Genomic DNA, 16,586 nt, shown 5'->3' with positions numbered 1-16,586 from the left:
AGGAAATTCTGCACCAAAGTCCCCTCCCTGCTCCCACTCTGTATCTAACAGGCAGGAAACCCAGCAACCAGGCCAGCTTCAGGCAGTGACACAGCTGATTGCATCTGGCTTCCCCTTAGACAGAAATTCAGGAATTGCCACATTCCAGAAAAGCAATTTTGCCTCCAACATGCTGCAAAAAAACACTTGGCAGTCTCCCCCACTCTTCAAATGCACAGTGTCTTGTCTACCTAAGAAGTACAGGCTGCATGAGCTGGGCAAAACCCATTAAGTAGCCATTGATGGAGGGCTATTTTTCTTTCAGCTGATTTTTAAAAGTTGTATTATGTCAAATATCTAATGCTGTTAATTATTAAAAATTAATATGCCCCTATTCAATAAAAAAGCCATTTTCATAATTTCTGGTTTTGCAAAGATTCTCGAGTGTATCACATTAATATTGCCTATGTGTTACTTATGCAGCTTCTTATACAATATATTTACCTGGAAAAAGCCATATAATAACAAAACATCCCCGTTTATCTGAGAACAACATCAATTTCTAACAGCCAAGTGGAAAACAAACAAACAAACAAAAATTAAATAGTCAGAAATCATGCTCAAAAAGAAGGAAGTTACGATTCACTGAATGAAAATACCAATAAATGATTCTGCTCTTCAAACTTAGGAGTTAGGTATAACAACTACTGCAACTTGGTACCCAACATTCAGTATCAAGTTACTCCTTGATATACAAAAGATCTCAATAGTTTTCAAACTACCTATGCCTCTAAAAATTTGAATAAAAAACCAGCTTGCTTCTCCAGAAAGCCTTCACAAGATTCTGATGCAAAAGTCTTCTAAGTCAAACTCTTTCTCAGAACAGTTTTGTGTGAGAATTTTGCTTTTATAAGCACTGATCCACATGCTGGATGCTACTTAACCATTAGTAATTTCAGAAAAGAAGAGTCTTAGGGAGAGGAAGAGAGCTTTTAAAAGGTTACTCCTCTACTTTACTCCTTCTAAGTTGTGAACTTAGAACTCACTCTGCTTGTCAGAGCAAACTACAGAAGTGCAGAGTGAACTAGATCCTCCTGGGCTTTATCATTTTATCTAGAGTAATGATTTACAAGCTCTTCAATTTGTGGACTATCTTAGTTTTCTCTATGGAGATATAACAGAGTCCTCCCAAAAAGGAAAGTAAACTTTAGTGATGGCCTTTGCCCTTCTTAGATGGTAGGTTTGCAGGCAACTCTCTCCTCATTCTCCAGGCAGCCAAGCCTTTGCTTCCTTCAGACAAGCCTTTCCCCAGTCTGCTCTGGAATAGCTTAAGCTCTTCTGCTGCCCAAGCCAATCCTCTCTCCAGAGCTCTTTGCTGGAGTACACAAGGCCCAGGGAGCTCAGGGAGCAGCATGAGCAGCAGCTACACTGGCCAGGCTGGGCAGCCCCTGGGAGCCAGCGGCACAATCCCCACCTCAGGAGCTGACAGACCCTGCTTCCTGCAGGCCATGCTCCAATCTCAAGTGATCACTCTTGTTACACACTTAAGAATCATCCTGCATAGACAGCACACAGATTCAAAAGCTTTAACTGAGAGATCACTGTTTTGTTTTTGAAGGAATTTCTACTATGGAAAAGCTGGTGTAGGGCCACAAACAAGAAAGGAAGGTGAGCAGTCACCTGGCTCCACAACAGTTTGCGCTGTGATGAGACCACTCCCCACAGAGGTTAACCTCAAGTGCCACCAGCACTGAACCCCCAGAAGGGTCCAGCACAACCAAAGGCAACCTCTTCTGCAGCTGCATGTGTGACTGTGACAAACCAAGGTCAGCCTAGCAGCAAGATGGCCCAGCTACCAGCAGCTTCAGAGGCACAGGAGCATGGTGCTCCAGGTGAGCCAACTGCCTGACAACTTGCCAAGGCCACAGGCAGGTCCTTCAGGCTAGGCCCAACTCCACACTATTGTAAGTCAGCCCAGCTTTAAGGAAATGTAAAGCTCCCTTGAATAAGACAAGTCAGTATGTGCCCTGACTGCAGCAGGGATGCAGGTTACAGCATGCCTTTTCTAGGTTTCTGTCTTTCCAAGCACCATTCTGCTCTTGCCATCAACATAGCCCAGCTGATGATCAAAACAGAGATAAAAATTAATACAGATAGAGCTTTAAGAAGACAGAATGCCTTTAAGTATGGGATGCCCCATGACTCTTATATCTACCTATTCAACAGCATGGCTGAAAAGCAACTTGCTCGCCTACCCCTGGAGACGCACAGGGAAGCCTTTAGCTAAAATTCAACACAACGCAGAAGTTTTTCATGCTGTATTTTGTCATTGCTCTACCTTTATGACCCTCGATGCTGTGTTTACGCACACATTTGTGTCTTTTTTTTTTTTAATCTTAAGCTAGACAGTACCTAAGTAAAATAAAGCCCCCAAGGCCTTTAGTAGTCTATACAAAGAGAATTTAAACCCAATACATTATCATCAGAGCTTCAAAGCCAATGTGAGACAAGACCCATGCTACAATCATGCTGTACCACCTCAAAGAAGCTACTGCCATTTTTTTCTTTTTGTAAAAAGTTGTCGCTTCTTTGATTCTTTATGTTGGTGAATGGGTGTTTTTGCTAGTGTTGGGGGTTTTTTTAACAGTAAAACCAAAACCAAACATTAGTAATTGTATTTGCAATTACTACTATTGCTTTTTTTTGTCACCTATTAACTTCAGAAGGGATTTTAATACTTAGTTTAGGTAGCACAAGATCTCCTAAGTGATGTTTTAGTCGGTGCCCTTTCCTTGGGTTGCAATACGTAACCAAAAATGTGTATTCTATTTTCCATCTGTTGAAACTTGTTGGGGAAGTTTTCTTTTCCTTTATCTCTTGTGTAACCCATTCCTCTTAACTCCAGGGAGAGGGATGGGGTGGGGGAGAGAGGGTGCCTTCTGTTAATAGGCCAGGTGTTAAAACCAGGTGGAGCAATATTCCTTATCTCTTCCACACCCATCCTCCCGCCAGGGACTTATCTTCTGTTAATGGACCATTAAGGCTCACCACATGACTGATACAATTACATCATCCTATTGTGAGTTGCTCCACCCAGTAGGTGGAGCCAAGCATTTCTACCTGGATAAAACCTGCAATTCAGAACTCCAAGGCAGCCAATCCAGTTTTCCACTGGATTCCAGAGGAAGACTGGACCCATCTCGCCACCACTGGACCCCTCTACAGGATCATCTCTACTCCAACAGAACCACATCTGTTACTCCAGGAGGATTTATTTGGACTGCTTCCAACACTCTGGTTGTTCCAACACAAGGTGTCAGGTCACAATCTGACTCTATTAGGGTTTCTAGGATTTTTTTGTTTGTTTGCTTGGTGTTTTTTGGGGTTCGGTTTTTGCTTGTTTTTTGGTGTTTTTTTGTTTGTTTGGTTTGGTTTTTTGTGTTTTTTTTTTGTTTTGTTTTGGTTTTTTGTTGTTGTTTTGTACTACTACACTTGCATTTTTAATATTCCTAGTAAAGAGCTGTTATTCCTATGCCCAAATTTTTGCCTGAAAGCCCTTAATTGCAAAATTATAATAGCTTACAGGGAGGGGGTTTACAATCTCCATTCCAAGGGAAGCTGCAACTTTCCTTGGCAGACACCTGTCTTTTCCAAACCAAGACAGTTCTGCATACAGAGAAAAAAAGGGGGATGGACCTTCTAGCACTGTTTAATTCACAGCATGCACATCATTGCTGGGGCTGTGGTTTTGGCAGGAAGGCACTGGTGCCAGAAAGCGGAAGCATGCGGTTTTTGCCTGGCTCTGGGGAAGGAGGTCTGGGCCACACTACCCTGTGCCAGGACTGTGCTGCCACCTCCACACCAGAGAGCTGCCCTACACCGGGACTGTGCCGGTACCACCGCACCGGAGAGCTGCAGTGGGGCTGAGCCTTTGCTGGAGACCACATCAGGTGCTACCTGGGGGGTGTTCAGTGGTGAATACTGTTCTGTGTGTATAGCACCCTCTCATTCTGTCATTAATATTGTTGTGGTTATTGCCATTTTCAGTAAATTGTTATTCCAACTCATAATCACTCTCCCGTGATCTGCCATTATCAGAAGGGCAGGGGAAACAGAGCAGCTTGAGTGGGTTTAATTTTCCAGCTAGGTTTTAAACCACCACGGTCCTTCTAAGTTTAGTTTGTAAGAACAAGATTTGCAAGTGCAATTTGAAGTTTATGCCAGTTATAAAGCATGGCATTAATACAAACACAGTTTAGCTGAATTTGCTTCTAATGTGACTATCATCCTTAGCTTAAATTTACAGTAACATTGATTAACTATTGCTGGAGTTTTACATCAACCACTTCAATAAACTCACCTGGATTCAGTCAATTTTACACGTATTCTCACAGAAGTCAGGAAGAAAAATGTCATTCAATTGTGCTGCCTAAATAGTTGATTAATGTGTGTCATCACGATTTTTCTACCCACTTCTTATTTATCATCTCTTCTCAAGATCTTTCATTGCTTGAAGTTCTAAATGTTTTCTTCTCCTTTTGTTGAGCTTTGATGGTTATATCAATACAGGAGTTTTGCACAACTAAAATTAGAAGTTTTAAAGAAATCACTGTAAAATTTTGAATTACACAGCTAAGTTCCCAAACACGCCATAAATAAATGATCAGTGTCTTGTTAGCAGGTTTGCACAAAATTTTACCCAACAGACTATCAAATATATGGAAGATTTGAACCTTGCCCACACACAAACACTTGTATTACGGGATAATTAACTTAATTATTCAGATGAGAACACTAATGATGTCAGCGAAGCACAGCCATCAAAACTCAAAACCTCCCACCCACAACTGCAACACAAAAAACCCCCCAGCTTTATCTTCCGTGTCTTCTGTGTCAGGGTCCTGTAATCACTCAATTTGTCTACATCATCACTTCTCATTTTCTTGCAGGCCAGATACAGATGTCTTCTCTTTCCCTTCCTTAAATCCTTTCTCACACAAGTGCACCAAGAAATGAAGACAAGGAGCAGAAAGCACCCATGTCAATGTGTCCGTGATGGAATGACTTTTCAAATTCAGTTGCATGGCAGAGCTCACACCAGTTCTGAAAAGGCCACTACCTCCCTTTGCTCATAAATTAGATAGGAACTTAAGAGATCTTCTGTGTTCAAGTATAGATATCTCCTAAAGCATAGGTCAAGGGAGGTGGAAACAGTGGGACACACTCTATTGACATCTACTCCAGGCTGGGTAAAGAAGACAGGATACAGTGTCTCTAGGAGACACTGCTTTACTCAAGCTAAAGAAGCAAGAGTGCTCACTACCCAACGTGTTTAACAGAAAAAACAAAATCTGGCTTTTTGCTTCAAACAATCACATCATCATGATCATTAAGTACATTTTTAATGAGGCCACTCCTACCCTAAAAGTTGTTAAAATACACAGGCATGTAGTGAAGGCCCTAATCTAAAAATGCAGGTGACAGAAGCAAGTAAATATAACCCTCTCAAGAAGAGATGCCAAATACCAATGTTTTAAAATAATATATCTATGCCCACTCTTTGCATGATAAAGACCACAGTGTTTCATCCAACAGTATCAGTATTGAGCCTGTAACCTCAGCTCCTCTCAATCTGATGCCTCAGAGCAGTTTCAGAAGCTAAGCATCTGTTGTGGTTGCTAATAAAAAGTCTGAAGAATTTTGCTTTCAAATATGCAAAAGTGGGTGGGGTGAGAGGGAGCAGTTTCACTTTCCTGCTGCCACATGAAGATACATAGCAGCTTTCAAAGTACATCATTGACTCACTCATAAAAATCCATCAATTCTATGAAGTTTCTGGAGCCTAGTAATTTAGCTAGAAAAAACACAAGCTTCCCTGGCTCCTCAGGGTTCACAATATGTGATCTGACCCTGGCTGCAACAATCATGTCATTATGAACAAATGATGAAAGAATCACAGCTGTGTGGAGACACTGGTACTCAATAATGCTCCTTCCAAGGGGGCCAAAGCCTGTCGACCACCAGCTTCAAGGAGCCCTGCACAGAGCCAGTGCAACAACAGGGAAAAAAAAAAAAAAAAAAAAAAAAAGTGAGGTCACGAAATGCAGATGCGATGTAAGACACAACCACACAGGGAGAAGCATCAGCTCTGGTAACAGGGTATCATTCCTGGGGAGGGGCACATGAAATGGATACCTCCTGCAATCAAACCAAAAAGAGGATTTAACACAAAGCAAAATCACTACAGAAATGAAAAATAGCAAGGTAATTCAGTTTAAGGACTAACATCATAATTTTTCCTCTTCACTCAATTTCTAGTCTTTGCCACGTTTCTGCTTCCAGCGTAATCTGTCCAAAGACTTCAATATCACACAAAAATCTTCATTGTTAAGGACAGTGATTTTTATTTATACTGTCTGAAGTTGCTACTTGCCGGCAGCATGCCAGCATTCTGGGGAAGAGCTGGTAAGAAGTGAAATTAGGCTGAGCAACCTCTTCTGTTGCTCAGTTGTGGTTCTGTAAGATTGGCTCCATGTAGAAACAAGAGAGATTACACTTACACACAAGTTGAGTGCATCTGGAAACCCTGGGCTCCTCTACTGATAGCAGCTCTGCTCATGCTCAGTCAACATGCTTGAGACACACCACGCTTCCTGACACGCAGCTCATGCAAGGCATGCTGGATTTTGGCTGTTGAGTTCAAGTAAGCTTTAAAGAGTGGCTGTGATTCCCAGATACCCAGCATCCAGGGTTTCACCTGGATCACCAAAGGCTTGGAAATCCAGGAGAAATGCACCATACTTACCTTCAATATTCTACCAAGTTCTGGTTTCCCCCTACCCCAAGTGCAATCAGATAACATGACCAGAGAAACTCAAATGCATGGGGGTTGCCAAGATTAAGGATAGAAATTCACAAAAGGGTTAGTCTGTGCCAAGTCAGGCAGTCCTGATTTAAAAGCCATGAACACCTGACTAACTAGGGACTGAGCTCTCTCCCAAAGGCAAGTTTACCCTGGGCTAAATTTGTCACCTTTCATATGCCTATGTTGCAGTTCTACTACACTGAATTCTTACTTATCAAATGCACAGCCTGTCCTTTTGTCTGCAGCTGCTCCAGTGCTATTTGCACCATGTTTCTGCCTGGAGGTTTGTCCCTCTGCTCCTGTGCCCATAGCTTGAGAAGCTCATAATTGGCAGATCTAGGACACTAAATAATTCTTAGTGCAAGCCAGGAAGCCTCTGAAAACAACAAACAAGACAAAAAAAACCATCTCAGTCGGGGATGTGTGTATGTGTATTGAATGAAAAACAGCGGTAACATAAAACTGAGTGAAAATATTTCTTTCCAGGCCACTTTTACCATGGAACGTGCTTTGATTCCCTAAATTCACTTTGCTGGTGTTATAAACCCACCTCTTTTTATTAGCAAATGCATAGATGGCTGCAGAACTACATTTTAAATGAGACAGTGCTGTGCTCTATTCCAGATTATTAGTTTGAAATACCATCCTTTGCAGTACATTTACTCCTGTGTATGTACAGCTAGTACTGCTTTTATAATGGAGCAGTGATTCAAGTATTTTTCTGGTCCATTCTAACAAACTAATGCAGAGAGACTACAAATACAAGGCAACCAACAGTTTTAGAGAAGCAAAAAAACCGTACTGATTTGTGTTTAATTTGCTGATTCCTGGAGAAGACAGAAACCTTTTGAACCTACAAACAAATGAGGCCATCTGAAAAGTATGAAGGAAAGGATATGACTTAAAAGCTAATGTATATAAAAGACCCAAACAAATTAACTAAAAGTTATAATCAATGTTATTGCCACAACCCATAAAACCAGTAGAACTGCTCTCTTCCAAGATCCAGCTACATCCACTAGATCATTGGTAAGCAGCAGATTTAAATCATTAAATCCAAGATGAAAAAAACTCCTAATTTTTTAAAAAAGGAACTAAATTAATACCCTGAAATAATACATAAAAACTTGTAAAGCAAGGAACACTGCATCAGACTTGGCACGCCACATTCTAGGTCACACTTGCACGAAGCAGCCAAGAAAATGAAGGAAATCAATTTGGAGTGAAAAGCCTCCACACACGTGCCAAAATGCAGTCACAGGATGCAGCTGTGGAACCCATCTAATCCAGCGTAACACGGCTAACCCAGAGAGGCTGAGCCCACTCCCCACCAGTCCCATCACGCTGCAGGACACTTCCAAAGCTGTTGCTGTGTGTTATTTGGTTTCATATTGTATTTCATTTTTACACTGGGTTTTATAATGGTTTGGTCTGTACCCCTCTGTTCCCCTGGAAAATGTAATATCCCCAAGTTTGTCCCTGCCCTTCACCCAGCAAATGTAATCCAACCCTGTTCCACTCCCACCTTATCCCTGATTGGGTATTGGCTTGTCCCCACGTTTAGCCCCTTCCCTGGATATAAGCCACAGACCATTGCGGTTGGGTTCCCTCTTGATCCGGGGCTCCTCATCCAAGCCTCTTGGTTCGGGCAGTGGGACAGGGCTCATGACCCAGGCCTAGGTCTGTGGCAGCACCACAGAAAAAAGACTGAATAAAGCCTTGGTTTCACTCCCCGGATCAAGTGCAGACCTCCGTCTTCTGCCGTTGACGGGGACTTGCCCTCTCTGCTAAGGGAAAGGTTCTTAGCTGCCTCCTGGCTTTTGGGACCCTGAGGAAACTCCTTCCAACTGCAGTTTGTCTCTCGAGCTAGCCGGGGCGAGAACGGAGCCGGGAGCTCCGTGAGAGAGACAAGCCACACAAAGCCACTCAGCTGCTCAGGTGGCTCGGGCAAGCTGAGGTGCACACCCGCAGAATCAGTTCTCCGAGCACCTGACGTAGGTGTCTACGTCTATGCCACCGACCCTGATGGGGAGCCATAATATCTGCCAAAGGGGCAGGTGGCAAACAGAAATGGAAACTTCCTAGAATGGGCACAGCTGGCTAAGCCAGAGCTTGCTAGACATCTTGTATTGGAAGGAGGGCCTTCCTCAAGAGATGGACAAGTTCCATGATTTTAATTACCACTTTTCGGAGAGAGGAGAGAGGAGCCTAGCCTAACTTTTCTTTAGAAAGGACCAGCCATGAGATGGGTATCATTATTGCAGGAAAGAGCACAAGAGGAAGGGCAATGTAATTAGGCGCCGAGTGATGCACCACAGCTGCATGCCTTTGAGTCATCCTGTGATCCAGGTATACAGACCCAGCCCTGGCAGCCCTTTGCTGGCAGTTTCCCCTCAGCATCCTAGCAGACGCAGACAGCTCATTTGAAGATGCATCTGCTGATAAATCTGGCAAAGCTGCTCTCTGTTGAAAGGGCAGCACAGGCACGGTGGATGTCCCTGAAGGAAAAACAAACGCTGGAGGCCAGTAAGACAAATCACTCGCGCACTTAAGTAGCACAGTAACAAGCCCACACAAGGGTTTATGTATTTGTTTAACCCCTACACTAGAACAATAAGCACCATTTGAGCTGATTAACCTTAAATAAATAAAATGTCACTGCTTCCTGTTGGAGTCCAGGGCATTCCTTTGGCTGCCCTGGAGGGTCAGAGACCTGGACAGGGGGGTCTGGGACCCCGGCCCAGAGCTCAGAGGGACACTGGCTTTGATCCCAGTCCATGGGAGAGGCTTCCAACACTGAGAGATGAATTGCAGGCCACAAGAATGTGAAAAATAGTAGTTTAGCTTATCACAGGGTGAAAAAACAGTAAATTTAGGTTTCTAGCATTGAAGTGAATGGGGGCAAGATGGAGAATCTGGGGCGTTGTCTCCTGCTTCTTCTTTCTTCTTACCTCACTCCATTTCAGCAGTGACGTTGGCACAAAGTAGTTTAAGAAGACTGGGTCAAAGCAGAGATGACCTGTTTAGTATTAGTGATAGGCATTGGCAAGTAATGATAAATAAAGAATACGTAGCAATTAGTATAAAAGATAACGACTGCCCAGCTCGGGGGCAGTCGGGAGGAGTCGGGAGTCGTCAGATGTCCAGGCAGCTGCAAACATCTTTGTTGGGCACTGAGAAAATTGTAAGATAAGAAACAATAAGAGAAGCATGCAACCTTGAAAAATCAGAACCTGAAGACTCCGTCTCTTTCATCTGTTTGGCACAGAGCTTTGCAGAGGGCAAAAAGACTCTAAAACCACCTGAATGTTGGGGAAAGCCCACGACACTTCCTACAATGGATGAAAAACAAAAATGCTACATGAACTTGCACTCAACTTTTCAGAACAAACTCCAGCTCTCCTGACACTGTGCTAGCACTCATCCTTTAATAGTAGTTAGTAACATCTCATCTTTATTAATCAGGGACCTGTTCCAAGTATCCACAGCATGAACTCTAAATTTCAGTTTAAGAGTTAACTTGCACAAAGAAGCCAGTACTTGTTTTGTCAGTCCTTGCTCACTCTTGGGAAAAAGGAAGGAACTCAGACATGTTGCGTAACTGCTCATCGGCACCGTCAAAGAGCTTGAGCAGTAATTGGAAAACTAATATCACTGCTTCAAATAGGTGCAAAAATACACAGTGCAAGGCCCATTAAGAGGATAGATGAGGAAACAGACATTCAACTCCTCTCACTGTCAGGGCCTCTTCAGAATAATTTAATGCAGGATCCAAAGACGACGTCCTCCCACGTGTATTGATGCTAATTCACAGAATTAAAAAGCAAACCTAAGAACACTGAAGCAAAGAAATGAGTTCACTGTCAAATCAGCTTCCAGTCTGGGCAAATTAACTTGGTAGCATGCTTTGTTCATATGCCACACAAAGTATGTCATTTTGGTCAAGTGGTTTGTAAATCTGGCACTCCTGCTATCCACAGATACACAGGTCGTTTCCAAACAGCTCTTCCAGCTCCCCTTTAGCTATTGCATCAGCCAAGACACGTACATTTATATTGAAGACAGTTTTCTAAAAGATTCATGCTGCTTTTTAAAAAAGTAAGCCATAATCAGAAAACAAATGTATGCTTGAATATGCTCACACAAAGTTTGTTTTGTTCGCAAATTCGAAAGCAGAGGTCACCTACGTGGTCAGCTTCACAGCACCATAGAAGAAGACATTGCGCCTACTTGGAGTAGAAGACTAAAAAGCCTCTATCTAATGCAAAGGGAAATATAGATCAGCTATGAAGCTGATTAAATAGAAAGGGAAAAACATGAAGACGTAAGACCTGACAGTTCTCTTACTTTTGAGGTCACCAACAATTAAATAGAGGAAAACAAAACAAACGTGTTTTTCTGATGGAGTGTTGTCTCCATTGGTCCCCCTCCCAATACATGTATACAGTGGAAAGAGAAAGCATACAAGAAAGATACACAGATTTATTTTCACAGGACTTCTTTGGTACTAAAGGAGCAGAAGACTTTCTCAACAATTTCTTACAATTTTCTTCACATTACTGCAAGAAGCAATCCATTTGTCACGTACACTTAGCAACCCCTTGCAGATTACTAATATAAAATTGTAGTAAACATTATTTCAGTGAAAGATAACATGCTTGGCTGCGTAAAATCTTAAACAGTATGTAACAGAGTATGTTAGGTTAGTCACAGAATTTAACACTGCTGTAACTATATTTATGTTTGCTTTCCATAGAACAACGTGGCAACATACAGCATCTGTCCCAGAACTGTACACAGCAATGACATTTCATTTTATAAAAGAATCTTCTCTTTCAAGGTACTAAATAAACAAAAGACACCTGAGGAAAAAAAAAAGTCTCATCTTCAGAAAAATGCTCTAATAAATTACAATCTAAAATTAGACATTTTAAATGACAACATTTGAGGGTCTCCTTTACATACATTCACAGAGCACCAGAATTTTATTAAAAATAGCAAAGGTGGTCCCAGAGTCATTGTTTGGGGTCTGCACGTTTGGGCTGCACTCCAGCCCTTGGCACCTCTGAGATTGTCAGTGGGTCCTTGCCTGCTCCTGTCAGACCTGGTCCCAGCCCGGGGTGCCTGCAGCTCCCTGGCCCTCTCCCAGGACTCTGCACTCCAAGTCTTCTCTCTCCTGAAAAGTTATGGCCATGCTAAATTAGTAGCCAAGCCGCCTTTTCCAAACACTAATGAATCTTATCAGTAGAAAAACAAAATAGAGGAGCGTGGGTTTGAAACAACAAATACATATCCCAAACCCCACTTACCTGAGTGACTCAAACTCCTGTGATGGAGAACTGGGAGAAACCCTACTTTCTTCATACTCTCTCAACAGCCTTTCCAAAACAAGGGCCCAAACTCTGTCAGAAAGGACTTTTTTAACTGTTCATAACCCTTTGGCTCGCTGATCCACACAACTGCCAGACAAAACATGTTTTGTAACTTGGCTGGAACTCTGAGCAGACTTTTAACAGCTAAGAGCTCAGGAACTGTCTATTTAACCACCCTTGAGAGGCCTCCAGAAAGTATTTTACTTCAGGGTATTGTTTTGCTATCAGCTTTTCCAACAGCCTGTTGTTACCACAGCACATTCACAGCATAAACACCTCAGTGGGTAACCGGATGACACAATACGAGGTGAGCAAACCCCCCTGCCGAATGAAAAAGGCATTTTCTTATTTAATTACAGAGCAGTTGCCCATCAATACACGGCATCTAAAGACCCAGCTCCAGAGTCTGCTTCATCAGAGAGCAGCCTTGTGTAAATACATCAGAAATGCACAAATGCCCTACCCACAGTTGCCCTGAACAACTGTAGATAAATAATATGAACGGCAATCTACCTGATGAAGAGCAAAGGTGCAAAACTGCAGTTTTCATGATTGGTTAATGAGATAAGCCACAGCCCAAGGCAACAGCCTCTACCAAATAGGGTAAGACTGCATTTCCAGCTTATTTTACCTACCTACATTTTTTTCCTGAGAGAGATAAACAGCATATTTGCTGTGTTATCTAGGATGCTAAGCATACATGAAACAGACACTGCAGCTAATTCTATTACTATTCATTCCTGTAAAGGAGTTGGACATTCAGTAGTGAACATCCACCCAGGTAAATGAAATAGTTAAGGAAGAAGTTCAGGAATTAATTCTACTCCGCTCTCTAGGCAGCTGTCAGACTGCAATGATGAGCAATTTATCTTCCATCTACAACACTATCGGCAGACAAGCAGAGTCACTGGGGAAGCCAGCTCAGTCCACACCCTTCACGATACAAAATCCATGCCTCTGAAAAAGGAGACATCGGGGAACTTAGTCGTTTGCCCAGCTGCCCCATGAACTGTGAAACACTTGCATTTCTGTGCTTTTCCTTGTCTGGAGCCTGCTGCCAGAGCAAAGAAGAGGTGCCCCCTGAGGGAGCAGTTCCAAAGACACGCCAACCATCCGCTACGCTCTTCCACCCCTGACTTGGAATCAGCTGTGCAAATCCCCACACCTTTGCATCTGTCACTACAACCTGAGAAACCCCACATGTGGAAGCTTAGGAAGCTGAAACACCCCACTTACCTCTGGGGTCTTGAGGATGCCACCGAGAGGCAGTCACACGTGTGCAGCCAGAAATGCTTATCCAAGGGCATAACATTCCCTCCCACGCAGGAAGAAACAACTTCAGACCTGCAGGCAAGCAGCTTGCTGCCGCTGCCAGCTATGTGCAGGCACAAGTGTTTCACCTGAAAGAGCAGGTGAGAACTACATTTCTCTTCCAGATCCACAGCTACTGTACTACAGGAAGTGCTGACACCCCCTTCCTACCTACCAGGGGTTTTGCAAAACACCTGTAATTTCATGAGGCTGAGTTTTCATCAGGTGAGCTTGCAGTGACAGCAAGGCGCTTTTATTTTACCTGTAGTGCAACGAGAAGTCAAGAACCACACGGATACAAACTTGACGGCAGAGATGCTGAACTAGTCTGATGGAGAGGCTGGACACCCCACACGACTGTAGGACACAGCAGTGGCGACCTGGCTGACCAGGCAGGTGGAGGTAACAGAGGCCTGCACATTTTGCAAGTCCTGGTAGGTGTGTGAGGAACAGAAGAGCATGCTGAACCAGGCCAGGCCTTATCAGCTCATTGCACAATCCCAGGACTTACCTACAAAGAGATTAAAACCATCAACAGTCTTCTTATCTGTCTGTAACCAGCATCAAACTGTGGAAACTCACAGCTCATCAATGACTCCAGTGGAGGTCAAACACCCAGCAAAATAAACCTTATGAACGGCTTAGTCATCTTTTATGAGTAAATCCATGACATCAAACCAGAGTCCATCTCCACAGAGAGCGAAGGGTGCCTGAACTCCATCTGTTGTCCACAAAAATCACTGTGACCCAATTTACCTTTAGAAGCACTACTGACTACTGCTTAGAAGCACTACTGCTTTTCAGCCATGACTCACTGCCCAAAATATAGAAGAAATTGCTTTGTACCCTTAGGAACAACAAAACACTTCTAGCAGGTGGCCACGAGTCATGCATTTGAAGTTTTGTCTGACTAGATGTACCTGCTAAAGTGGAAAACTTCAGGAATGGGCTTGTTCAAAGTTGTTTGCCTTGGGTTATGCAAGTATTAACTTCCCAATTTTCATCAGCAACAATTAATTTTGCTAAGCAAAGATATTAAATAATGTGCCTCTATGAACTATCAAATGTTATCATCGGAACAGTTTATCTCTGCATTTTGCCACTGTGCATTACAAAACACAAAACTTATCTCAAAGCCTTGAGAACATTCAGAAAAACAGGGAAGCAATAAAATCTCCTTTCTACAAAGACACATTCCAAGCAGCACCATCCCTCCTTTCTGGATGTGCTACCGAAGTTGTTACATCAAATACACATTTCAACATTTTCATGCATTTGTTTTTGTTGAACTGTCATGATTCCTCTCTCATTTTTATGGGGAAACTTTTACACAGCAGTTGAGATTTGTGATGCCAAATATGACCAGGGGTATTAAAAACAAACAAACAAACAACAAAAAACAAAAACAAACACCCCAAACAAAAAATAAAATAACAAAGAAGTTATTTTCTACTTGACATGTTTGTTGCCTTTGATTAGAGTCTATCCAACATTAGAGGCACTGCTATCCATTCTTTTGGTTTTTTTTGCTATGAGGCAATAAGTCATTTTTCAAATAAACATATTACACTGAAAACTCATTAATGATTGTAGGTGCTTTCAGTAACACCACTTAAAAGTAATTTCGTGCTGATTCCTACAGGCATTTCTCTCTCCACAAACCTAACTTGTCATAAAGACAGAACCATTAATAAACAGGCGTTGATTGATAAGAACTAGCTTGTGATTTTACATAGACCTCTTTTTTTCTTCCTGAGTCCAAAAGGGCTCTTGCCCACTCTGGGAAAACCCTTTTAGCAAGGGAAATGTCACACTGGTGCAGCAAGAGACCTTGCTGACTTCTGAGTTTATAGATAACCATTACTGATAACATACTGATTTCCCTTCCTTGCCATGCTCCAGAGAAGAGGCTTCCGTTACCAACACAGTGTACAGGTGGAGGAGCTGATCCCCTTCCCTATGGAGCTGAGCAGCAAGTAGGACAACAAGAAAGCCAACATTAGGATAGCACAGAAATAGCTGCACCACATACTGTAAGACGGAAGGAAAAGAGGAAAAAGGGAAGAGCACAAATTAACCCAAGCAACATCAAAAAAAGAGCTGCCAACCAAAGCAAATGCAAACACTAATTGAAGTTTACTCTGTAACTCATGGAAAGTGGTTGTGGATTGGATTATAAGGCAAAACCATTTTTCATACAGAGACCTGTCACCAGCTGTTTTATGTGCTCAGACTCTGCTCACGAAGCAGAGTAGCCACGTGTAGCCAAGCAGCAGCATTTCCTATTTCTAGATTTACATGTTCATGCTTTCCAATACTTATAATCAGTCAGAGAGCCCCACTAGCCTTCCTCCAGCAAATCTGTAGCCACCAGGAACCTGGCTTGTTGAGGATTTTTTTTTGTGAACACGTTTAATTTAAGAAGAAAAACATGTAGTTCAATCAGTGTTGAAAAAACCTGCACATGTGGATTAACAACAGCTGCAGGTACAAAGCTGAACAAAACCAGCCTGCAATGCTCTTCGAAACAAATCTCAATCTCATGCTAAACAAGCCGGGCAGACATAACTGATGCTGTGAAAACAAACCATTATTTTTGTGAATGATCCACCGGCAATAGCTCAACCAGATTCAGTAACTGTTTAGCTAGAAATCTGGTCAGCTTTCTGCCATTCCTTTCCCGGAGACAATTGCTTAGGACCATGCACACATGAGGATGCAATTGCATCCTCCACACAAACCACACTTGACTCTCCCTCTCTGGCCCCCATCAATGACTGCACTAATTAGCCCTGTTTACCAAGATGCAAGTTCAAGCATGTATCAGACCAAGCTGCATGAGCTTCCTAAACTGCTGGGAGAGATGGGGAGTCAGTGTACAAAAGTCCTGTGTAACAACCTGTTCTGTGTCAGAGCACATGGAGAACAAAGCAACTCACTTCAAGAATACTCCAATATATACTCCTTTTTGTTATTTTGGCTGGGATTAAAATGTACTTTTATGTCTTCTGGACATATAAATATGAATACAGTGCTTTGAACTATAGCAAACAGGATCA

General features: G+C 42.6%; 1 protein-coding gene across 3 annotated transcripts in view; it reads right to left on the bottom strand.

Annotated features, from left to right (window-relative positions):
* CARMIL1 (capping protein regulator and myosin 1 linker 1) overlaps window positions 1–16,586 on the bottom strand; it is a 192,961-nt gene that overhangs the window by 120,416 nt on the left and 55,959 nt on the right. Inside the window, exon 1 of one of the 3 annotated variants that reach the window (XM_058419311.1) lies at window positions 12,154–12,174. The exons of the other annotated variants lie outside the window; for them this stretch is intronic. The gene's annotated coding sequence lies outside the window, so the exon portion shown is untranslated. Of the gene's footprint in view, window positions 1–12,153; window positions 12,175–16,586 lie in introns of those variants that run through there. 3 annotated transcript variants of the gene reach the window in all.

The sequence above is a fragment of the Hirundo rustica genome, chromosome 1 (assembly GCF_015227805.2).
Source record: "Hirundo rustica isolate bHirRus1 chromosome 1, bHirRus1.pri.v3, whole genome shotgun sequence".
Classification (NCBI taxonomy): Eukaryota; Metazoa; Chordata; class Aves; order Passeriformes; family Hirundinidae; genus Hirundo; species Hirundo rustica.
This window is presented reverse-complemented; position numbering and strand designations above follow the sequence as displayed.